Below are 25,583 nucleotides of genomic sequence, written 5' to 3'. Positions count from 1 at the left end.
AATGAAGTGATAGTGAAACCAAGGGATCTCTCTAAAGAAGCAATTGTGATATTAAATTTATAGTTATATCATCAGTACATGAAGCATTTCAAGATATTAGAACAAAGTGTCCGAAATATGATTCAGAACGGTATGAATGTGAAACATTAATAGAAAAATAGTTTTTTTGTGATTCGATTAACATTGAAATTGAAATTGCGAATATATATAAACGAGTCTGACCTGTAAGTCGGGGGCATTTTTATATTGCAAGTAAGGTGAGTGATACGGTTAAATCTAGTAAATAACATTTAATTTTGGTTCTTTGATGTTGGTTGCTTCGTGAAGTTTCATATCAATGACCGATCATGCATTGTGAAACAGTGAGCACAAGTGTAAGTGTAAAAATGTTTATTGTAGCGGTTGTGTTAAAATGACTTGAAATACAGGAAATACATAATGAAGATGCCAAATGTGAAGACATGTTTTCGTTTTGAAGACATTTAATTTTGTGAAAACATACTTCATTATGATTACATTTGAAGACATTTATTCGTGTCATGCAAAGATATTTGAAAAAAATCATCTGGCATCCCTCACATCCAAGCTATTTCTCTCGTGAGAATGTTATCCGGCCGAAATCGAGCATATTACCCCGATCGATGGTATGCCATACTGCCCGAGGGTAAGTTGATGCGGAAAATATCAAATTGAGAAGAAAATGAATCCTTTCTTACCATTTTCTTCATCTGAGATATTCACTGGGAATTCGACTCAATAAATATGACCCACAGTTATCGCCTCTGAATCGCTTTCAAGCAGCAAAAACCTTATAGAAATGATGTAGAAAATTACATCGAAAATTGTTTCCGAAGAAAATTATTTTTCTTATTTTTTTAAAGCATATTACAAATGTAAAACTTGCATGGTAGGATTCTATCATTGACAAACACGATTGCCTATATCTATTGCATTTCTTTTCCTGCTGGTTTATGAGAAAATCAGGTGGGTCAAATTGCCCGGTAGGCGCGTTTTAGACACATCTCCTCTATATCAAATAAACCATTTCTTTTGAGCCGCTCTTTCGCTTTTTCGTTCATCGAAATCAATACTGGTATCAATAACAACATTAAATGTTAGCTGCAACCCAACGAACATAAGCAATATCATAGCTGTTCAGGTCCGGGCATTGATATTGTTAGATTAGATAGGACACTTTCTAATTTGCATGGATTTTCTTCTATTTTCTAGTGAGAGAAAAGACACACCTTCTTCAAAAATCGCAAATTAAATAAAATTCAGTATTGTCGGGTGAGAAACATATATTTAGTTTATCACCAGACAATGGTGTATTTAATAATTTGATTCGTGAAATTTTTCATATTTTCTGGTGGAACTAAACCTAGGTTCCAACAAAAATCATATTTAATAGTGGTTTTTTTTTCCAAAATATATATTTTATTAAAGCACATGTGGCGTTAGCCTGACGGGACCGAGAGTCCAATATTTTGACAATTTTTGTCTTACAACTATGTTAGTAATATGTAACCGATTAATAGTGGTTCATTGAATTCCGTAATTCCATTTTTCAAAAATAATCATGTGATGGTTGTCACGATAACACATACGCGCAATAGGCCAAACAATGGATTGGAAGCAAAAAAGACATTTTTAAATTTGCTTTCTCACTAGAAGGTTATTCGTTTTCCCAATCAATGAATTCTCTGGATTTTTTTGATAAACAGAAAGTATATCAATATTATACAAGAATTAAAATAATGCAAAATTTTCTGTAAATTTTTCAAATTTAAAGCTTTGTAGAAAATCTAATTTAATTGCAATGGTGAAAGCAATCCTAATTTTAAATTTGCATTCATGAGCATAGGTTCACGAAACAAGCCAAATTACAAGATACTTTAGTTCAAATAGTTCAGTATATTACCAATATAATTTAGTACAGCTGTTCTTCGTTCGTTCTTAAACAGTTCGCTTGGAAGCAGTCCGTATGCCGAATTTTCATAGTTTATTAAAAAGAACGACCGTTCGTTCACTTTTTTGGTGAAGTAGTTCTTTCGTACCTTTCGCGAACGGTTTGTCCATCTCCACCATGGAGGCTAACGTACGAATTGTATGCAAACATGTTGTTTGTTGCTCTTTCCCCACAGCGCATCCATGGTTTATAGTATAACATATATCGCGATAACGATTTTGTGTCATACGCATTTGAAATCCCTTAATTTTTCGTTACATTTTCCATAGAAACATATACGTAGTCCTACGTCGAAAATTGATCTGACAAAAAAGTCGTCTCGTACTTGTTTTTTTTTACGAGAGAAGCTACAATTTGAATGAATTATGGACTAAAAGTGAGATAATTTGAGATGAGAAACCAAACATAAAAATATGTTTAAAGGCGAATGAACTGCAAAGTTTAAAGACTCTTAAAAACAAAGAAGCAAAACATGCATAAAAATAAGCTTCAGTTAACGCTTACATGAATAAAATACCATACTTCTCCACAAGTTGATACATTCGATGTAGACGCATTGTGTTTTATGTTCCACTAAGTACACTGGAGTCGCTTTTTACGCGGGGGTTACGTGAAGGCTAAAAAAACCGCGTAAATTCCAAAATCCGTGTAAAAATCTAACAAAGAGTGAATTATTAGTTTAAAATGCAACCTTCATTACATATTTTTTTACAATACAAACATTATATATTTTTTTACAATACAAACCTATCACGTGAAAAGTCGAAACAATTAGCACATAAAATCTGTTTACACTGGAGTCTCTTTTTACGTGGTTGATACGTGACGCGTGAAAGAAATCGCGTACATCCCGTAATCTGTGTAAAAAACAGGTAAATACCTAAAAGCTGCGTAAGAAATAACCGCGTAAAAAGCGACTTCTGTGTACTTTAATTAAGCTTCAGTTCCATTGCGGTTTAACTCTTTGCGGTTGAAATTATTTTCAAGGTTGCAATTTTATCAGAAAAAGCAACGATGTATAACTTTGTGAGATTATGGAATATGAACAAGATTTACTTATTTTGATGTACGCTTCAGATTAGGAAATTCACTAAACAATGTGTTTTAACGTATTGTTTTTATATAACAAATTTTGGAAAATTGTACACGTACGCCCTACCCACACAAATAAACTCCAGTGGCTTTAAATCACGCGGTCAACTGAAATCACCATAATTACACGGTTGAGATGTTTTTTTCTAATTCGAGCAAAATTAGTTTAATTTGTGGTTTGAGTTGAGCTGGTGCATGCCCAATTGCAAAATTCGCTTTCTTATCCTGTAAGAGCCTGTTGTGGTGAAAATACGCCTCAAAACGCAAGAATCAACATATTTATCAAAGTCTTTCTAAAGTTTTACAAATTGTTTTTTTGTTTGTTGGCGGGAAAAGCCCACACAAATGGGGACACAACAACATTATTTGGTTGTCAAACGGCATATAAAGGGTGTGTCACATCAAATTGCATCACGGAAAAAACGCTGTAGAAATTTAATTTTTAGGAATTATATCTTCAGCTTTCACTTTAAAATTAGATAAGAGTGTATAGATCACGTTGGCCATTCTCACTGTCAATTTTTCGTAAATTTGGAAAAATGTCGTCGAACGAAAAAGAGCGTCGTGAATTAATCCTGTGCACTCATTTCGAGAATCCGGAGTTGTCACATCGGGACATCGGTAAGATGCTGGGAATCGTCCAATCCACGGTCAGCAGAGTACTAAAACGTTACTTCGAGAACCTAACCATCGACCGGAAGATGAAGAACGGCAAAAATGGATGCTCCGTCAGTGAAAAAGATCACAAGCGCGTAGTTAAGCAGTTTAGACGTAATCCGAGAAGTTCGGTCCGGGATGTCGCCAATAAGCTGAATTTGTCAAGTTCATTCGTCCAGCGGACCAAGCAGCGGGAGGGCCTGCGTACATACAAGGTTCAGAAGGGTCCTAACCGCGACGAAAGGCAAAACATGGTGGGGAACACGCGAGCCCGGAAGCTGTACACCGAAATGCTGACGAAGCCGCATTGCCTGGTAATGGACGACGAAACCTACGTCAAAGCGGACTTTCATCAGCTGCCGGGCCTGTTGTTCTTCTCCGCAGAGGACAAATTCAGCGTTCCGGAGGAGATTCGCATACAGAAACTATCCAAGTTTGATAAAAAGTACATGGTGTGGCAAGCGATCTGCTCTTTCGGAAAGCGGAGCGCCCCCTTCGTGATGACCGGCACGGTAAACGGGCAGGTTTACCTTAAGGAGTGCCTACAGAAGCGCTTACTACCACTATTGAAGCAGCACGGGGACCCGACCATCTTCTGGCCGGATCTCGCTTCGTGCCACTATTCAAAGGACGTGTTGGAGTGGTACGAAGCCAACGGGGTCACCTTCGTGCCAAAGGAAATGAACCCGCCCAACGCGCCGGAGCTTCGCCCAATAGAGAAATATTGGGCGATTATGAAGCAGGCCCTCCGGAAGAACCCAAAAGTTTTCAAATCGGAGGTGGACTTCAAGAGAAAATGGATTTCTGTTCAAAAAAAACTACAACCTGACGTTGTACAGAACCTTATGGACGGGGTAAAGAGGAAGGTACGAGCATACGGGCTTGGGCTCGAAGTATGAAAAATGGAAAAAGCCAAAAGTTGTTTAATAGTTTTTATTTTACTGTCTAAAATTTTCAATAGGATCGGTCAACTGGGCGAATTTCTACAGCGTTTTTTCCGTGATGCAATTTGATGTGACACACCCTTTATTATGAAATGGCAAAACTGGAAAAAATCAACCACAACAGTTCAATAAAATTTAAACATAACTGCTGTCAGAAAACAAGAATATATTTTTTGATTCACAAAAAGGATAACTTTGTATGACAAAGCATTTCGAATTGAATTATTACACACATCATTACCGATTCTGCAAACATATTTTTTCAACTCTCAATAGGTCACAGATCGTGATATAACGACTTATTGAACACGATAAATGATGTGAACTATTATTCTCTTTGTTCATCTGAATTCAAACAGTCTAACTTAACTGCTGAATCGTACAACATTGAGATAAAATTCGAAACAATTGCTTGAATTACTCCTAAATTTACCCATATGGAGGTATCTAATATATTGTTCTACACATTTACACATGGTGCATTTGCGCTGCAGGAAACAGCAGAAAACCCGAACCCAGACTCACCTGATTGCCCATCAACCGACCAGAGCAAATCCCAGGAGTACTTTGGGCTGCGGTGAACCACTTCTCACAGAGTTTTACGGTCAATAAAAGTCAAAAGAGAGGCGAGAGATTTACCAGTGTATCTCACCTTTACGGCTGCCCCGCTATGTGCGAGGGGCAATAAATTTCCTAAGTAGCGCACCAGACCTCTCATGAACGAATGCCACAGTATGCAGTCCTCCGGCCTAAAGGAAGTGGCGTTTGTAGATGGCGTTGAAACTTCAATTAAATGCCTCCTACATACAGATATTTGCAACGTTTGCGGTTGTATTTTGCTTTGCAAAATTTATAACCGGCTGTATCCATTTATATGATGACGAAATCAACGGAAACGGTACAAAATGTGATGAAAAATGTAACGCTTACGCCGGCTATCTTGAGAATAAAACAAGACCACTGAGAAAAACTAATTAATAAATTATTGTGGCGAATTTTCTGAAACATTGAACTGGGAGGAGGCGTCCAAGATTGATTTAACGATCTAAGAACGTTTATAGACTCATGAGTTTAATGTCCCAAATTAAAATTAATTCACGTGTAATAAATATAGCGAAATACTACCCGACATACCGTGCATTTTACTTTTTATCAATTAACAAACTGAGATGAATGGCAAGACGAGTCGGAAATCAAACCAACAAAAAAAGGTAATCAAAATTCGGGAAAATAGGCCCTTCAACTTCCTGCTATTAAAAGGCAAGTCCATCATTTATACGATGCTACTTATTTTATTAGTCTCACTTTCGTGTGCTCTGTCATCCTACGCGTTAATAACCATCCCATGCTCTCTTCCTAACTCGTTTTCATCAGTCACCGCAGTGAAGAGTGCGTTCAAGATACCAATAATGTTCAGTTTATTTCTGTCCCGCCCGTTCCGCGCTCATCACAAGAGACTTTCACGCAGATGGAAAGGTGTTCTAATTAAGTCAAAGCATCGATTGTAAACCAAACAGACCAAATTAAGTGTTGGATTCCACCAGCTTGGTTACTGGATGTCATGAAAAATCTGTCGAGTTATATTTTGATTGGATCTTCTGTTTGAAAGAATTATCGCAGAAAAAAAAGTACGGTAATTTACTCCAATTGCCCATGAAAGAACTACAAACAAATGAAGAGACCGTATTTTTGGGGAAGAAATATCAATAATTTTGAGTAGAATTGAGATATTGACAAATTCTGCATCGCAAAATGATTGTGTTGGTAAGCTCTAAAAGTCTTCTGAAGACAGTTTGCCTGTTAAATTTTAAATATAAAAGTTTGAACAAAAAACCTTTTTTTTCATGGTGACCTTAACGCAACTTAGAAAAAGGGCTATATCGGTTATTTCAAGAGATTGAAAATACTACAAAGTTGCATAAAATAACGGAGGCTACAACATTGTCGATTCTAAAATTTTGGTCACCTTTTTTTGACAACATGAAAATGAGCACTCTATCATGTGTAACAACATTGTCGAGGATAGTTTTGTCGAGCTCTAGATGATAATTTCCACTTAAATGCGTTTCAGGATCATTGTGCAATGAAGTGTACTGAATATGTATTTCACCGTAGTGTAGCAAGCTATTAACTATTTTTATGTTAGTTCTATCCTGAATAATTCTCATTTTCTGCTGAGATTTCCCCTTCCCCTTCTGAAGGATCATCCTATAGGGAAAGGTTGTGCTAACCCAACCTACTTCTAAACCTACTTCCCTTTGTTTCTCAGGAACCTTGTTACCTACCGAATTTTCAGTATTGTCAAATGAAAGGCACCGCAACGCTGACAATTTGATAACACGGTGACTTTTTTCGTGCTCTCTTCATTCTAGCGTTTTAGCGCCATTTTGCGTTTTCATTGCTTAAAAAACAGAGAAAAAAAATTGTTGACCTATATAGAAAATGAGTTTAATGTTCTTTAAGATTGCGAAAAATTACAAAACAAGGCAACTTCCGCTGGTAAGACGGAAGTTTAATATCGCAATACTTTTTTTTTGTTAATGTGTAATTTCGTGTAATAGGGGAGGACAGGGTAAGACGGCCACCCTAAGCATAGAGTACAATTAAACACAATGTGTACGAAATTGAGGCATTTCATTATATCAGCATCGATCTTTAGGATGTTTTCCGCAATCACGTTGATTTTCGAAATTTTTTCTGTTTTATTTCATGATGTTATATGGTAAATCAATGAAGGTACGAAGAAGGTGCTACTAAAATCATGACGGGTAAAGTTGGCCTAGTGGGGTTAGATGGCCACATGGAATGACTCGTGAGGCGTGTAGAGGAAGATTGTTTCCGGCAAAATAGTACTACATATGATAGGCCAGAGGGGACCAAGTCGCAAAATTGAAAATTTCGAGTTATTGATTACATTTGGTTAAGCATTATGCAAGCTAAATACCACATTTATCAGATTATAAAAATCACACATACAGCAGGAATAATTGAACGATATTTTTATGATTGATCAACGAAAACTCCTCATAGTATGCAGTCAGAGCGGACCATGTACCATTTTCCATGGCATAATGGCTCTATATCATGTGCAGACAGAGTGGAAGTAAACAATTTCCAAGCGCCGAATTCAAACCAACAAAACTATTTCTTGAAGCTAATAGGTACCTTGTTGAAATGTGCTTGAACCCGTTAGTGTAAAATGCAAAAATGTACTATTTCAGAGTGCGACTTAGATTGTAGCGATGACAATGTATTCGAATTTGACGATTCTAAAGGTGAATACTGTCTAAGATGATTGAAAATGAAAAGTTTATGCTTTAACATGTTTGTCGTGCAATCATATTCATGCCTGTAATAGATGGCAGAGACTATTATGCTGAACGCAACCAAATGTTTATGCAGTTCCAACCTAACACTCCTTCTAGCTCTTATTTTCACAACAGAATTGCACACTTTGACTCACAACTGTTAATTGATTGAGAAATATTTCGAAATTGTTCAGTCATAGTGAACCAAATTTTTAAAAAATGCTTCATTTGGTTCAGCTAGAGTGGACAATGTACGTATAGGCAGCCAAATAAGTGCCTTTTTTGGCATGATACTTGATGTTTTGACAATTATTATACGTCAAAGTATTGCCAGAGAGTAGCTAACATTTCTGAGAACAATATTGAACGAAAAAATTAAATGCTTTGCAAATTGCAGAGCACTGAACTTCAAGTTCGTTTTTCTCGAAATTATAAAAATGTCACATTACCCGGTCTGACCATATCAAGTCAATTTTATATTTGCTCTAACAAAATTGATCTTTGTTCGAAACTGGAAATGGATTTTCTGATGAAAAAAGTAGAAGGGTCTAAGCCTAGGGGCACGGAAGGAAGTTTATCGTAGGACTGTGATAGAACGTAACAGTCGTTTTTTTAAAAAGTAATTCTTGTCATTGTTTAGAAATCTGTTATTTTATCTCTCTCGAAACTCCAAATGGTGGCCATGAAAAGGGCAGTTTGTTATATGTACTCATAACTGTCAAATGGCAAAAATTAGCTTCTGGCAGGAGGTTCAACTGTCTATCTGAAAATGATTAATGAATATTAGTGTGACCCATAACAGGGTGGAATGGTAGACGAAATATATGTCGGTAAAAAAAATATGTCGTCATTGAATACATTGAATATGAAGTTTATGAGGAAGAAACGAAGGAACGTTGAAAATACTTACGATTTCGTGATATTTTGAGGCAAAATACACATGAAATCATGAAGCTTTTGACGTAGGACAACGTCTTTGATTTGTATATAGGAGGGTCACTCTACGAAAAATGTAACGAGAATTAAGAGTTTTCAAATGCATATTACGCAGAATCGTTCTTACGATATATGTTATTTTTTCGTCTGACATTAACGGTGGAGATAATAAAACAAGTGAGCAAGTTAACAAATAAAAGAGGTATGTTTTGCGAGCTGATGCGAAGCTGAATCATGTATTATGCTTTTTTTTTCAACTGCGTTCCCATGAATGTTGTACGCAACACAAAACGGTGTGAAATAATTCGTTCTATAGAACAAACCAGATTTCGTCAAAACAACGAGGAAAGTATCACCCATACAGTGATCGTTTGTTAATAAATACAATCATCGAATTTTACTCGCTAACTGGACTGCAAAACAGCAAAAGTAATACTTCAAATTGAAGAGATATTATTGATATATAACTGCTTTGCAGCCCAGTTGAAGATAGTTAGCGAATGACTTCTGTATATGACAGGGTGACGAACATCCTAAGCGAGTGTTCTCCGGGCTGCGGCAACATGGGCAATCGTACAGCGAAAAATGATATCAATACTAGGAGGATGGCAGCGATTCTTATGCGAGGACTTATTGAGATCGGCATTACATCGCATCATAAAAATAAAACGAAATGAAATATTAATAATCTTTATGACTCATGTTCATAATTCTCAATGACTCAATTCCTTCTATGATAGATTGAGCAGTAGAACCAATACGACATTTTTTTAATTAAATTCGTTTATTTTTACAGGCTCAGGAGCCGAATTCTTAATTATATTTTAATAACTGTACATAAACATTTTATTAAATCTAAGGTTAGAAGGGTGATATATTTTTTTCAGGAAAAGGATGGGATACAAGGAAATTAGTACAATGATAATAATCACACACGACTTGATTGTAATAGTCTGCAAACTAACATTATTTCACCGAAAAAGCTACTACTCCCAATGCCTTAGAATAAGACTAATACTAAGAATAATACAATGGAAAGAAATCGAAATATCATAGTTATTCATTGAAAATGAAGCAACTTCATGAATTCATGTGTATTTAACCTCAAAATATCACGAAATCGTAAGTATTTTCAACTTGTTTTTTGTTTCTTCCTCATAAACTTCATATTCAATGTAATCAATGACGATATAATTTTTAACTGATCCACATATACTTCATCTACTATTCCACCCTGTCATGTGTAACACTGAAAACCCATTCATTAATTCATTATTCATTTTCACAGTTGAATTTCCTGTCAGAAGTTTATTTTCTTTTTTTTGTTCGTTACAAACCGTTTGACGGTTATAACATATAACATATAACAAACGACCCTTTTCAGGGCTACTATTTGGAGTGTCAAAAGAATTAAATTCACAGATTTTTTGAAAAATGAAAACAATTACAGTAAAACCTGTTTTTGTGTGGTTTTTCTTTGTGCGATTTTTTTTAGGCAAATTTTTTTGGTGCGGTTTTCTGTTCTTGTGCGGTTTTTTTTGTGCGATTTTTTTGTGCGGTGTATGAAAAGAAGCATATTTGACGAAGTTATCGTCCATTTAGTTTTTTTCGATGGTTTATGTGCATTTCATTGCGAATAAAGCATATTTGCGTCTCAATTATCCACTTCTGAAATCATTCCCCTCCTCTCATCAAATGCTCTAAGTTTTCTAAGTTTATGCATGACATAATTTCTAACAGCAACACGTTTCGACATGCAACTAAAAGCACAAAACAACCACGCGCAACCGAAAAGGCAAAGTGTCCCATCGCAAAGCAGGAAAACAAAAGGAAATTGAACGGTGAATGGCGTGGATTTGAGTTATTTTCTTGAGGGTTCTTTTTTCATGCGGTCCCTATCTACCGCACAAAAAAAGTTTTTTTTCAAAATGTGTACCGAACACGATTTTTTAAAGTTGCTGGTGGAGTTTTGCAAGATTTTTTTATGGGACTTTTTTGTGCGGTCCCTATCCCGCATTTGCTTGTACATTTAAAAAAACAACTGTTTTGAACAATCACAGTCCTACGTCACACTTCCATCCCCTAGGCTCAGACCATTCTACTTTTTAATGGATAGCTATGTATTGTGATTTTTCCCATTGTCTAATTTTTTTATTAGTCTTATTCTAAAAACGTTCGCTTAGTAAGAAAACGTGAATGTTTGAAGGTATTAATAACAAAACAATCATTTTGTGCGGGACGAAGTTTGCTAGTCTAACTATAAAATATTCTCCTATTGATGGTTCTTGCAAGAAATTTTCACGATTTCACTCTAACATTGTGTGATTTATACATGAAAAAGAAAATAAAGTGTTTGCAGTGAGTTAAAGTGTTGTCACGTCACGCTGGAATGGGTCGTATACTTTTCGTGACGTTTCAGCAACTTCTTGAGACAGTTGATACTCCTCTATTTGTGGACCGACCTTAACCAATTTCTGTGGATTGTTTACCTCAATGTTTGCTAAGAGAAACCCAAGTATGGAAATGTTTGAACTTAAGTTCATTTGATAAACTAAAAAAAATGCTCAATTTTTGTAACGTTATGCTTCAAATGCTTGTTTCTCATAAATTACAAAATATTACCCAGGTCTACCTACTGTACTTCGAACAAGCATCTAATTATCCATTCAATGGTATATAGACATTGAAGTTTGGTTAAGTAAGTGCAGAGATATTTCAAGAAACATGCAAATAGATAAAATTCAAATAATATCAAATATAATTATGTAGTTTTGCAAACACGCTTCCTCGTGGAATACTGTTATTCATTCTATAATGAAGAATGTTTGACTGATGATACAGTAGGGTGCCAATGAAAACGGTCATCTTTGATTTCAAAAAGTTACCTCATAAAAAATGTTCACCACCTCAAAAAACACCCTATGCCAAATATTAGCTCAATCGGACTTAAGGGAGAGTGGCGCAAAGCTGTCAAAGTTTGAGTTTTTTGAAAATCGAAAAACCACCCAAGGGGGAGTAAAGGAAATCGGGGTTTTCGAAAAAAAATTGATGCCAAACGTCTTAAAATTGCATGAAACGTCGTTTTCAAAAAACTCAAACTTTGACCACTTTGCGCCACTCTCCCTGAAGTCCGATTGAGCTAATATTTGGCGTAGGGTGTTTTTTCGAGGTGGTAAACATTTTTTTTCGGGTAACTTTTTGAAATTTTAGGGTCGATTTTTTCCCATACATTCATTGGCACCCTAATATACAGCCATTCCATGCCAAACCGATGTAGTGGTTCTCAGAGTTTCGTGAAAATTTGTAATTTTGTTCTTTATCGCAAAACATTTGACCCGTATTTTTTTATTTTTTCATTAGGGTGACTATTTCTATTTAGGGTTGTCCGAAAAATGAACTTTTTCCTCTTTTTTCCAAAAATGATTTTTTTCAAAAAATCATAACTTTTGAACTACTAGACCGAAACAGATGATCGCCATACCAAATTAAAGCCTGGTCTTTTTTGAAAAAAATACTATACCGAATTCGAATTCTGCTCTCGTTATTATTGATTGTATTCATTTTTTATTGTTTTCATAGTCTCGGGACCAACGTTATATTATATTATATTATATTGTAATATTTTTTCTGGAAAGCTGAGGATTTTTCACATAACATTTGTCGAAACCAGAGAAGTGTTTTTTAGAAGTATGTATTAAGATGAAAAAAAAATTTAATATCGCCACATTTTGTATTACCCACATGTCTTCAAATTTTTTTCAACGTAACTCCCAAACATATATTTCTACCATAATGATGTATTTGGAAAAGTTATTGGAAATTATGAACAAATTCATAAAATTTCATGAACAAGAACACGACAAACATATGAAGAGGGTCTATTTGCTATTAAAATGGCAATAAACTAGAAATATTTTTTTTAAATATCTCTAAAATGGCTGCACTTAGAAGGAGATTCATAAAGAGCTCTTTTGTTAAAAATCACATCAGAATTCTTAATTTGTGGTTAAAATTGATTGTTAACATACAAAAATTCTATGTTTCCAAAATTCATAAAAATTCGATGTACCACAAAGTTCGTTCGAAAAAAAAAATCAAAAATGCGTATTTTAGATATTGCAAATTAAAGTTATTTTTCGTAAATAAAAAAAGGCACTAATTTTTTCCTCAGAGTATTTTTTTCGCATTTGAACATTAAACCTCTATAACTTTTTCTAAGACACTATTTTGGTACGGCTCATAATTTTTAAATTTTCAAAGATTTCTCTAACTAAAATCGGTACCCAGTACGAAGGTCAACAATGTGATCAAGATGAAATTTTATATGAAAATTTTGCTCTCGAATATGCGTGTGCGTAGTTTCTGTTTTCTAGGACAGAAAATATATCAAATTAAAGTATTGATTGTTGATGTACTAATTGGTACCCTACACACCGAGTCAAATATTCGATTTTGGGTAATTGTTGAAATAACTCATCATTCGGATGTACAATCCCGCTAGTAGCTAGAGTACCTCTAATTATATACTACACATCAAGTTATTTGAAAAGCTGCGCAGCAAATTTTCGCCGCGGGCAATATTTAACAATACAATTTAATTAAACGAAGCGCTTTAGCTATTTAAACCTAACCGTTATTCCAGCTAAGCACATTGTAGTGATAATTCAACATCCAACGTGACCAGAAGTTGAAGCATTATTCACTCCTAAAGTGTATAATTGTGGGGTAAACTGTTGGGGGAGGTATGAATCCGCACCCGGTGTACCAGGGCCCGGGCCCGGAATGAATTATTTCCGATTTTAAAACCCGGGCAATCTGCTCAGTTTATGCTACCGAGTACATTTTCAAGCCCGTATTATTCTTTACATTTTTACAGAATGGTCTCACACAAGTGGTTGTCCACATTTTTCCTTCCGCGTTGGATGGTTCCATCGAGTGAACGACCATCAGGGCGATGATAAGTGGATGATTGCAGAGGATGAGCGGAGACTCAAAGTATTTATTGACTTGAGATTCGCCTGCTTCACAAGGTTTTCCACTGACAATAGATTTTTCGATTCACTATTTTGTTTTAGTTATTTTTTCAGTTTCTCTCTGCTGGATGTGAAAATCGATAAGACACATATACCGGAATCTGCTGAGAATGCCACCCAACACCACTACTGACGTATAAATTTTCATTTAAAAAAAATAAGGGTACGAGCTTTGGCCACGTTGGTGGCATGAAGGCGATCATTTTTAAATGAAACGTGAAATTGGATGATGAAGTGCATACCCTCATGGAATGGGCCTTAGCGAGTACGAATTGTACTCGATTAAGATTTCTATGCCAAACAATACTTTTTGATTGTATGTTCGAGAGAATACGCGTATTCCAATGCAAGTCGGAAGAAATTTATATGACGGAAAATCAGCTTTCAAAACACACACACACGTCCTTTTGAAAATATAGTTTCAAGTTATAATGGCCAATTAACCTGTGAAACATACATCTGCACCCTTTTTTTATTTTTTCGGCATTTTCAAGTTTTTTACTCGCCAAAATTATATTCTTTTCTTCCACTTGTGAAAAAACCTACTCCGCTCCTGATTATCGTCTTTCTCGTTCTATATATATATATATATATATATATATATATATATATATATATATATATATATATATATATATATATATATATATTGGGCTGTCAAAAAAGTCCTGCGGTATTTTTCCGCGAGGTGTCGTGTCGCAATATTATAGTGTCGCAAATATGGAGCAAAATAAAGAGAAAATCCGACATATTTTACAGTACTACTATGGTGCAGTGTATGGACCCGATACAGTTTCCATTTCCACCGGACAACGATGGTTTCAACGTTTTCGTTCTGGTGTAGAGGTCGTCGAAAATGCGCCACGCTCCGGAAGGCCTGTCGTCGAAAATTGCGACAAAACCGCTGAATTAGCCGAGAAAGACTGGCATAGTAGCAGCCGTAGCATCGGCCAAGAGCTGGGGATAAGTCATCAAACCGTTATTAGCCATTTGAAGAAGCTTGGATTCACAAAGAAGCTCGATGTATGGGTGCCACACACGTCGACGCAAAAAAACATCTTTGACCGTATCGACGCATTTGAATCGCTACTGAATTGCAACAAAATCGACCCGTTTCTGAAGCGGATGGTGACTGGCGATGAAAAGTGGGTCACTTACCACAACGTGAAGCGCAAACGGTCGTGGTCGAAGCCCGCTGAAGCGGCTCAGACGGTGGCCAAGCCCTCATTAACGTCCAGGAAGGTTCTGCTGTGTGTTTGGTGGGATTGTCAAGGAATAATCTATTATGAGCTGCTTCCCTATGGCCAAACGCTCAATTCGGACCTGTACTGCCAACAACTGGACCGCTTGAAGGTAGCACTCATAAAGAAGAGGTCATCTTTGATAAACAGAGGCCGCATTGTCTTCCATCAGCACAACGCCAGGCCACACACTTCTTTGGTGACGCGCCAGAAGCTCCGGGAGCTCGGATGGGAGGTTCTTTTGCATCCGCCGTATAGTCCGGACCTTGCACCAAGTGACTACCACCTGTTTTTGTCCATGGCAAACGAGCTAGGTAGTCAGAAGTTAGCCACAAAAGAGGCCTGTGAAAATTGGCTATCCGAGTTTTTTGCCAATAAGGAAGCGAGCTTCTATAACAGGGGTATTATGAAGTTGGCATCTCGTTGGGAACAAGTCATCGAACAAAACGGCGCATATTTGACTTAAAACAGATGATTGTAACTAATTTTATGAACAAATGAAAATTCAAAAAAAATACCGCAGGACTTTTTTGACATATATATATATATATATATATATATATATATATATATATATATATATATATATATATATATATATATATATATATATATATATATATATATATATATATATATATATATATATATATATATATATATATATATATATATATATATATATATATACAGTGAAAGCTCTCTATAGCGACATCGCAAGGGACCGTCGTTATAGAGAAATGTCGCTATAAAAACTGTCGCTATAGAGAATCCGGATGTCGTTATAAAGAGAGAAACGCTCAAGTCCATGCGAAACAAATCAATTATATTATTAACGAAGGAATTAACAGAAAAAATTGAAACAAAACATTAAACAAGACACAAAATTCAGCTTATTTGTCCCCCAACAAAGTTTTCTTTAAATCAAAAAATTTTGAAAAGCTGTCCTTTGGTAATTTTTTGCTAGTTAATAAACCAGCATAAATCGTTTGGAAAGCATTCCTTTTGACGAATTTTTGGAACCATCCGTCGCTGGCTTTAAATGATTTTTTCTCTAGTTTCGCTGCGAGCTCATTGGCTTTTTCTTTTATGATCACGCCAGATAGGGGGATATTATACGAAATCGCCTGCTGGCAAAAAAGCATAACAGCTTTTTCTACGGCATCATACTGAACCGAGCGAGTTTTTTTGAATTCTAGCGAAAACCGACGAGCCTGTAAATTTTTTACATTTTGGTATATTGAACATCAGCAGTTAAAACCTTTATTCTTACCTTTTCACGAATTTGGATCTTATTTTTGATTATGGATGAAATCGTGTTGTGCGGCACATTAAATTCACTGGATAATGTTTTGTTTTTAATGCCTTTTTCAAATTTTTCAATTATAACCAATTTATTTTTTAGCGTCAAAGATTTTCTTGTCTTTGAATTCATTTTGGACTGGAAATTTATATTAAAACAAACTATACCTATCTTTTATCAGCTTACAGGTTTCCTATGTGTGTGTATTGTGATAGCTGAGCTGAATTCGTGTTGAATTCAGATGTCTCGAAACTGAACAAAGATAAGGAAACTGACAGCACTCTTTTTTTGCCTCGCCCTAGCACTGTTTGGGCGGAATGGATTTTATTTGCGCCAGAATCATTTTGAGTACACGTGATCCACAACAGCTAATCTGTTTTGTATTCCTTTTTACCCACACGGTATCGTTTAGTTAGTTTCCTATTGCGCATCACAAGAGCTTCAAAGCGATCACGTCTCTTTCGAGAGTTATTTTTTGCATTGCTCTTTCGCTTTACGATATGGTACAGCTTAAAATTATGTGCAGCAGAGTTTTGAATACATATATGAAAATGTACCGTCAGCAGAATCGCGTCTGAATATATGTTCAAGTTGAGTGATGTTTCAAATTTAAATTTCTCTGTTTTTGTAAAGTATCCGAATATTAATATTAGTTGCGCACGAACATTTAATCGTTCACAAAACATAATATAGACTATTTTCGTTCATAGTCATATACTAAGTTCAATCAAGTTCATTATTATTGCACTGTTGGCGTGACCTTGAGAATTGTCGCAATAGAGAATGATATGTATGAGCGGTAATGTGTCGCTACAGGGAATGGTCGTTATAGAGAAATGTCGCTATAAAGAAAAGAATTTCTATGCGATTTTGAAGGGACCTTTGGAAATGTCGTTATAGAGAGATTTGTCGCTATAAAAGTTGTCGCTATAGAGAGCTTTGACTGTATATATATATATATATATATATATATATATATATATATATATATATATATATATATATATATATATATATATATATATATATATATATATATATATATATATATATATATATATATATATGATAAGTGGATGATTGCAGAGGATGGATATATATAGGGTTGCCACATTTAATTCTGTAAAAATTTCGAAAAAAATGTATGTCTGTATTTTTAGTCAAAAAATCTATATAAAAATCTGTATCGAAAAGTTAAGGAAAAAATGAAATTAAAGGATTATTTTCACTCTGAATTTATTTTTCTTATTTATGGGTTGTTAAAGTCGTGTCAATACAACAAAATAAATTGATTTGAAGGTCAACTTCCTAGCTGCATCCAATCATTTCTCAGCTCCTTCTGCATCGATACCAACGTAACATCCTTAGCTTCTTCAGAAACTCTTCAAAATCTTTCTGTAATTCAGTATATACAGATTCTGTATCTGAAATTTATCGAAAAAGCTGTAAAATACAGAACATTCTGTATATGTGGCAACCCTGATATAGGGGTAGTGGGAGCAAATTGGTCAGTGGGGACAAGAGGTCACCTGCTTTTTTGATAGTATAACTATTGAATATTGATGACGTATTTATAGTCCACTTTAGTTTGAAGAATTTAATGATTTTTGAGTCACACTGTACTCCAGTAGAGCTGTCACATGTCAAAATATAAATAAAAACAGCAATCGCTCTCTCGAAAGCCATTCGGCCGAAGTTCTGTGCGCAACGTATCTAAGGAACTTCTCGTGAAATTTAGGTCATTCAATTCGATATGTTTGACAAATCATCAGTTTGGACGACTGCTCACATATTCTTGGATAGGTGAACAGATATTTTGTCTAATCTTAGCGATTAATTCGCATAGAAATTACTTTGATGTTCGGGCAAAGTGGTCAGCTGTGGATAACAATGTTTACTAAAGTTGGTATACCTTATCGCATTTTGCTAATGATTTCTGCCTTATGTGACTTTGATCCTGGAAAAATAAGCCTCATCAAATAAACATAATAATAGATTTTTGCCTGTAGGAGTAAATTTGAATTGCGTCTCTAGGTGAATAGGCCAAGCTTATTTCAAACATGTACCTATTATTTCAATAATGATTAAAACAAATTTGAACGAAATAAAAACGCATAAATATAGCTGTTGGTACTGGCAGCTCTGCTGGTAACGATTCTGTGGCGATTGAGGCGGGCTGTCACGGAAGTTGTCAAGTTGACAGTCCAGACGGAACGAAATAACGGAGCAGCACATCATACAAGTTTCATTTGCATTCTAAAACCCACAACCACAGTGAGTAGTGAGTTAAGTGAGTAGTGAGTTAAGAAAGTGAATTTATATTAAAACATAAATTTCTAAAGTAAAACTATTGAGACTTACAGCTAGTAAAAGTTAAGTCTAAACATATACTAAAATTATGTAAGTACCACATTGATACGACGAAACTTAACCTAATGTAAAAGTATACATGCAGATTCTGCGTGTGAATGCCTATATTAAGGTTAAGATAGGGTGCTGCTCCAACCATGCAATCGATTTTTGTGAGTATAGTTCAAGAATTTATATAGATCAAATCTAATCCAATAAAATTATAGCAAATGCTGCATTACAACTAAATCACACTTTGTAATTTGCCCGACGAAATCGAACAGCGGTTCGCGTCTAACCTAACCACCGGAACAAGCATGATATATGCGAGTGGCCACTTAGCCACCACCAGGTGACCACTTTACTTCCAGGCCAAAAAAATGTTCGATTTTTCAACTTTTTTTGTAATGGTGAAAAATGTACTATTATAAATTTTAAGAGTAATAGTTGTTTGCTGTCTCGAACAACAATAAGATGGGCCACAGTATTCTTCGAAAAACGGGGATTGAAGGGGTACGTAAACGCTGGAAATGGGCATATTCCTTGGGGTGACCAAAATGCCCCATCTTCCTCTACAGCCATTCCATGCCAAACCGATATAGTGGTTTTCAGATTCTCGTGAAAATTGGTAGTTTTGTTCCTTATTGTAAAATATTAGACCCGTATTTTTATGTTTTTTTTCATTAGGGTGCCTATTTCTATTTGAGAGTGGTCCGAAAAATCAATTTTTTCTCCTTTTTCCCAAAAATGAACTATTTGAAAAAATTATTACTTTTGAACTACTGGACCGATTCAGATGATCGATGTATGGAATACCTCAGCTAGTATTTTCATATTACACTTGAAAATAATTTCGGTTTTCGTAATTATTGATTGTTATTGTTTTTTATTGTTTACATTGCTTCAAACTAGAGGGTGCTATACTTTTTTATTATTTTTTTTCTTGAAAGCTAATTTTTTTAATCGTTTTTGAGTCATGATTCTTCGATCTATATTACGAAAACATTGGTCATTGATTTGAGGTATAGTTTTAATTTCTTTTTAAAATTATCAGAACATGTGATAATTCGAATTTCAGATGGCAAGGCATTAAAACGAGATGGTCCATAAAACATAATGCGTTGCAGACCAACATTAGTTGTTGCTTTACTTCGCATTAAATTTTGTGCTTGTCGTGTGATGTGTTGATGATTTATTATAGGTATTGTCAAGTTATGGTGAATATCATTGTCATTTATAACGCTGTGGATAAGTTTAATGGTCTGAAATTCGCGTAATCCAAGAAGAGGCATTATTTTATGAGAATCGTCGGAATATAAGTCTAACGTTGGATGGAGGATTGGTAGCCTGTATATTATTTTCAGACACATATTTTGCAACATTTGTAGTTTTTTAAGTTTCGTTTTACATGCGTGTCCCCAAACTACTATTCCAACTGCAGTAATGAGTGAATACATGCAAAATAAAAAAAAATCAACGGTCTCTGTGATACAAAGTAGGATACTCTCTTCAATATACCACAAAGTGAGGAAATTTTTCTTTCTAAAGTATTTATTTGTTGTGTCCATGATAAACATTTGTCTAAATGTATTCCAAGGTATTTAAAATTGTTCACCTTGTCAATCGAAACACTCTCAAACTTTGGGTCGGGACAAGCGAAGATTTTTTTCCTTGGTGGGTGGAAGAACATGTATTTCATTTTTGACAAATTTAGTTACAACAGATTTTGTTGAAAATACCTACAAAGAAAATTCAAATCATTTTCTATATTTGATACGACGGTTCTAGAGTCAGAACATGGATAAAACAATGCTGTGTCGTCAGCAAACAGTCTAGCAGTTCCTATCAATGGCAGATTACCGATATCATTGATGTACAACAGAAACAACAGGGGTCCAATATTGCTGCCCTTTGATATACCAATGTTTATTGAACGCAGGGTACTTTTGGCATTATTCAATGCAACATATTGCTGTCTACCGGTGAGATAGCTTTACATAGCATATCAAAAAATAAGAGATGTAATATTTGTCGTTCTTGAGTTATTATATTCCAAACTGTTTTAGTTAGGTAATACCTTCGTCCTACTCAAAACGAAAAAAAACTTATCTCTCAGCTCATATTTCATTTTTCGATATGTTATGTAAAAAAACTTAACCTTTAAGAAGAAATATGTAATAAAATATAGCATAATCTAGTCCAGAGTAATGTATACAATAAAAAACAAATACAATCAATAATTACGAAAACAAAACTAAAAATTTTGCGAGTTTATTATTTTTCAAAAAATAATTGACTAATTGGTTTTAATTTGATATGTCAATTATCTAAATCATTCAAAGGTAATGAATTTTTGAAGAAAGTCATTTTTGGAAAAAAGGGGAAAAAATAATTTTTCGGACCACCCTAAAATAGAAATGGGCACCTCAATGAAAAAAAAAATTAAAATACGGGTCTAATATTTTATTATAAGAAACAAAACTATCAATTTTCACGAGAATATGAGAGCCACTATATCGGCTTGGCATGGGATAACTGTATATATCTAGTACAAGCACAAAGAAGTACGGTATGGTGTTTACTCACTAAATTGCCTCCTCTTTATTGGTACAGCGCGGACTCGATTATATACAGTTTTTGATTTTTTTTCACTGCATATAATCGAGTCAGAAAAAATATTTTTTCCATTTGTTGTATTTTGCATGTATTTTCCGATTTTTGTAAATAAAAGAGGGATTATCTCAGGATGTGATAGACGATCATATTTGATGAAAAAAATACTCCTACGCATATGTTAGAATTTCAACAATGACAGAGTTATAGAACTTTTTTTTTGTTTTGGACTCTGTGGCCTCTAACTGGCTCTACATTAAAAAGTACGCTACGGTAGACATTTCTGATGCTTTCATTTGAAAGATGAGAAAATTTAGTACAGGATAGAGTAGTGGAACAAGTAAATTAGTGAATTTTAATAACATTTTGGAAGTGAAAAACTTAAAAGTTAATAATTTTTAATGTGTTATTATTAATTTTGTCCCAAAAAATTATATTAAACTAGATTGTTTCTATCAATTAAATTGAAGTTCTTTACCGCTGTACAATTTGTTCTTTGACGCCCAACTTCTATTTTTCTTAATTTGGCTGCAATATCGATATAAACAATTCCTGGTGAAAATTCAAGCAAAATCTTCAAAAATCATGATTTTTACCCCAACGTACATGTAATAGACATTTAAATATCACATTAACGCTTAATTCAAATTCGAGTCAATCATCAATAATTTGGTAGAGAGTTGCTTATAAATTTTGAATTTAATACTTATTGGTTGTCTGGGTTGTGTCTCGTAACAAAACGCAACACTACGATCATCCTTCGTTTCCACTTCGTTTTTGTTCTTTCCGTTTTCAGTTTCAGTGAAATATAAATACACCAGCAGTACGGGCAGCATCCACTCCGAAATTTGCATCTGACCAACACTCAACAACACTCACGGATGTTCCATTTCAGATATACTCATGATGATGCTCTACTCCATAGTGCTACAGTTTTTCATACTTCCACTTGTATACCTCCGACAAGAATACACATTTACGATAACCATTCCCAAGCCCCAATTTGTTGCATCATTGTAGAAACAGAATTTTGTCCTGGTTCCATTCCGTTTCCTCCAACGATAAAGCTTTCAATGTTTGTGCAGATGACTTTCCGGAACAACTGGAGATCTTGGGACCAATGGAAATTGGCTGTCTATATTGCATTTTATTTTGTTAGCCCTCAGTAAACGAATTCGCATCCAATTGTTTTATGGAACGAAAAATGAATGCCGAGAAATGAGTCCCAATGATACGTCTTTCATCTTCTATCTTCATTTTTACCTGCTGCTTGTGTGCAATTCAAAATGAAATCGAACTAAAAATGCCGATTGCAAAAACTTGTATTTTTGATTCGTCAATAAAATATAAAATATTTAAAAAAAAACTAATTTATTGCCTTTTTCAATTTTTTTTTTAAATTTATGTATTTTTTAATTTTTTTTTATTTTTTTATATAAAACTGAATTCATGTTGAAAATATAAAAAAATGAGTCCAAGATAGTAAAACTAACGAACTTATTAGAGCATCGAATTTTTATGAATTTTCGAAACATCGAATGTTTGTATGTTAACAATCATTTTCATTTTAGGGTGATCCGAAATATCGACTTTTTCCCTTTTTTCCAAAAATGACATTTTTCAAAAATTCATAACTTGTGAACTACTGAACTGATTTAGACGGTCGACATATCAAATTAAAGCTTATAAGCTAGTCATTCTTGAAATAATGCTACGCTTGCAAAAGTTTCAGGTTTTGTCATTATTGATTGTATTTGTTTTTTATAGTTTTCATGGGCTCGGGACCAAGGGCGCTATTTTTTTTATATTTTTTATGGAAAGCTGAGGATTTTTTACCTAGCATATCTCGGGAAGCATTTTTTTTCGTTTTTGAGTTATGATTGGAATGAATTGATTACTTTTGAACTACTGGACCGATTCAGACGATCGACGAAACGATGTATGCTATAGAAAACAAATATAACCAATAATTACAAAAACAAAATTCATTTCTATTCAGAGTGTAGAATTTTTTTTTCAAACAATACTAGCTCATTGGCTTTAATTTGATATACCGATCATCTGAATCGGTCCAGTAGATCAAAAGTTATGATTTTTTGTAGTAGAAAAAATGGGAAAAAAATGATTTTTCGAACCATCGGTTAACTTCGAAAAATAATAACTCAAAAACGAAAAAAACGCCTCTCTGGTTTCGAGATATAGAATGTGAAACATTGTTAGCTTTCTAGAAAAAATATAAAAAAATATAGCGCCTTTGGTTCCGAGACCATGAAAACTATAAAATAAAAATACAATCAATAATAACGAAAACATAATTCAACTTACTGCAACTGTGGTATTTTTCCAAAAAAGACCAGCTAATTGGCTTTAATTTGATATGTCGTACATCTGAATTGGTACAGTGGTTCAAAAGTTATGATTTTTTTTAAAAAGTCATTTTTGGCAAAAATGCGATTTGATTTTTGATTTTTGGACCACCCTAAAATGGAAACGGTCATCATAACAAAAAAATAAAAAAACACGATTTGTTAAAAATTATAAGCAAATTCATGATATTTCTTGAACATGGCGGTGTAACACGACAAACAAAGAGCCTATTTACTATAAAAAAGACAATAAATTTGATTTTTTTTAATATCTCGAGTGTGGCTGCATTTAGAGGTAGATTTATGAAGACCTTTTTTGTTTTACATCATATTAGGATTCATAATTTGTGCCTAAAAATGATTGTCAACATACAAAAATTCGAAGTTTCGAAAATTCATAAAAATTCGATGTTCCATAAAGTTTGTCAAAAATAGTTTCACCACCTTGGACTCATTTTTCAAATTTTTTACATGACTTCTATTTTATATGAAAAAAAGAAAAAAATAATAAAATGCATAGATAAATTAAAAAAAATAAAATTGAAAAAGACAATAAAATTGAAATGTTTTTTTTTCAAATATCTCGAGAATTACTGCATTTAGAAGGAGATTGATAATGAGCTTTTTTTGTTTTAAATCACATCAGGATTCATAATTTGTGGCTGAAAATGATTGTTAACATACAAAAATTCGAAGTTTCGAGAATTCATAAAAATTTGATGTTTCACAAAGTTCGTTAAAAATAGTTTTACCATGTGTACTCATTTTTTAAATTTTCTACATGACTTCTGTATAAGAAAAAATTAAAAAAAATTTAAAAATATCTATTGAAGACATTGCAAATCAATTTTTTTTTGTAAAAAAAAAGATGAGTACTGATTTTATACTCAGTGTATATTTTTTCACATTTTAACATCAATACTCTATAACTCTTTCTAAAACACTATTTCAGTAGGACTGATAGTTTTTGATATATAATTTATTTATTTGATATATAAATTATTAGTTTTTGATATTATAAATTATTTCTCTTACTAAAATCGATACGCCCTTTTCAAAAGTTACACTTGAGTCAAAAAAAATTCCCAAATTCTGTGGAAATGAAAGTTTGTATTCCGCCAACCCAAACGGAATACAAACTTTCATTCGAATAAAAAATACTCATGTTTTGTCATTTGTCGATTCCATTTGGAATTGCTCTTGTGCAAATCGGACTATCATACGCACATTTCCTACGGCTGATTTCACAGAAACTTCGTTAGGATTGGAAGGAAATAAACAGATTATAGACAAAATTCAACATAATTTCTACGGGCGTCTTGCAATAGTAGAAATTCTCCTGAACTCAATTTTCAATATATTAAAGTTCCGAATGGAATTGATTTAAATGTTTGATTTGCCGAATAATTTTCATAAGAAATCTTTGTTGTTTTTAAAGCTAGAAATATCCTATATTTTTTCTACACGCAAATTGTATGCACAATATGTAATTATTTAATTATTCTGGATAATGATTTAAAACACTGTTGCCAACAATTTGTGCTTAAAATAGAATGTACGGAGAAATTGCAAGAACTGGACCAAACACGTGTGGTATCGGAATTCCTGCAAATAAAAATGACGCAGAAGAGGCGAAATTCCACTTTGTGGAATAGAAGAGGAAGTGGAGACATTCTTGTCAATAAAGCGTAATCACGAGCTGGCGCGGAGCTCTTTGAAGAAGGTCGCAAGAACTGGACGTTTCGATGGGGGCGAGGTATTTCGTAAGAATG

The 25,583-nt window shown here is 34.2% G+C and overlaps 1 protein-coding gene across 1 annotated transcript in view; it reads right to left on the bottom strand.

Annotated features, from left to right (window-relative positions):
• Nucleotides 1-25,583, bottom strand: part of LOC129768484 (uncharacterized) — a 425,523-nt gene that overhangs the window by 159,837 nt on the left and 240,103 nt on the right. The window lies entirely within an intron of this gene.

Source organism: Toxorhynchites rutilus, chromosome 2, assembly GCF_029784135.1.
Source record: "Toxorhynchites rutilus septentrionalis strain SRP chromosome 2, ASM2978413v1, whole genome shotgun sequence".
In the NCBI taxonomy this organism is placed as follows: Eukaryota; Metazoa; Arthropoda; class Insecta; order Diptera; family Culicidae; genus Toxorhynchites; species Toxorhynchites rutilus.
The sequence above is the reverse complement of the archived record's forward strand: the minus strand, read 5'-3'. Positions and strand labels throughout refer to the sequence as shown.